Below are 1,606 nucleotides of genomic sequence, written 5' to 3' on the forward strand. Positions count from 1 at the left end.
TTACCCCGATGAAAGTATGTAATTAGGAAGTTATTCAGGTCGAAGACTGTAGCAGAATGCTATAGCAACACTGTAGCGAGTACTATAGTAGCACTGTTCATAGCCTGCCGAGAAATCAGAGAAACAGAGAATCCACACGGGCGTGTGGAAATTATCCACGCCCGTGTGGAAATTCCGCGACGGGCGCTGTAGCGTCCCACTCCCGTGGAGTTGCCCGATTCAGATTTCCCTATTTAAAAGCCGATTCACCTCGATTTTTGGTATTCTTTTTCTCCATCTTTTCCCCAACTTGAGAGAGGGCTTCGGCTAGGGTTTTAAGGGCTATTGGCCAAGGTTTTGGAGAGGTTCTACTTCTCTGACATCGTCATTCCTGAGGAAGAAGGTTGGTAGGGGAGCTTCCGTCGAGGCGTATCCTATACCGGACGAGGGAATCCTTGGACGACGAGTAGAGGACTCTCCGCAAGACCATCGACACGATCATCGAGGGGGTTTCTTTATGGATTCATTGCTTTTACATTCGATTTCTTTGATTGTACTTAGCTCCATGGAGAGCTAAACCCCTAGTGGGTACTTGGGTGATTGTGAACCTTAGGATGTATTCGTTTCTTTGAACTTCTTTATTATGCTTTCAATAAATTGATGTTTATTGTGAGTTCCAACCTTGAATGCTTGATTGTATGAACGTTTCCCCTAGGTCTATAATTAGGAAGCCATTTATCACTTGGAATCCCTAGAGGTCATTGCAACTTTATTCGATTGCGAGGTTGAGAGGTTATTTAATCTCTCCTCTGGGACATGAATAGAGTTAGGCATAGTTAACCTTAGATTTGGGACTATATATGTAAGGATTTCCACGACTCACCATTGGATTTATTAGGAAGTTTAATAGAGAGTTTAATAGAGAGTACCCCATCTTTATCGATTGCCTTGCCTCCTCCTTACTTTTGCTATCTTACTTGTTGTTTTTAATTATTGTGAATTGAATCATTATCACACTTATCATTGTTGATACTCCACATAGCTAAGAATCGAATTAAGTGTCTTTACTCCCTATGTATTCGACCCTGCTCACCCGGGATTATTACTTTGACAAACCCGTGCACTTGCGGGATATACGCAAGGGGACCTTGTCAAGTTTTTGGCGCTGTTGCCGGGGAGCTAGGCATTTAGAGATACTTTGTACTTTGTTTTCTTAGCTATTTCACCACACATTCTAATTCATATCTTCTTATTCTATCATTGCTCTAATTTTTCCTTATTTCTTTTTGTTGCAGAAAATGATCAACATGTTTGAATCATTTGACACTATCGTGATGATGGTTGAACATGTAGAGCAGAAAGTTCAAACAGTTGCATGGAATTACATATCGTGTTATTCTTACCATGGACAATGTACAACTCAACAGCCATTAGAAGAATCGATTGAAGAGTACATCGCCAGGATTCAAGGGCAAAGCTGTGAATTAGATAATATGATAAAGCAGTTTGAGGAATCCACTTCAGTGTCAATGAGTGACCAGTTAGAGGAGAGTATAGAAAGAATCCTTGCTAGGTTTGATTCTTCCTATCAAGATCAGAAGCAAGAACTCTTTTCAGTTGGAGTTGC

This window comes from Dioscorea cayenensis, unplaced genomic scaffold, assembly GCF_009730915.1.
Source record: "Dioscorea cayenensis subsp. rotundata cultivar TDr96_F1 unplaced genomic scaffold, TDr96_F1_v2_PseudoChromosome.rev07_lg8_w22 25.fasta BLBR01001400.1, whole genome shotgun sequence".
Classification (NCBI taxonomy): domain Eukaryota; kingdom Viridiplantae; phylum Streptophyta; class Magnoliopsida; order Dioscoreales; family Dioscoreaceae; genus Dioscorea; species Dioscorea cayenensis.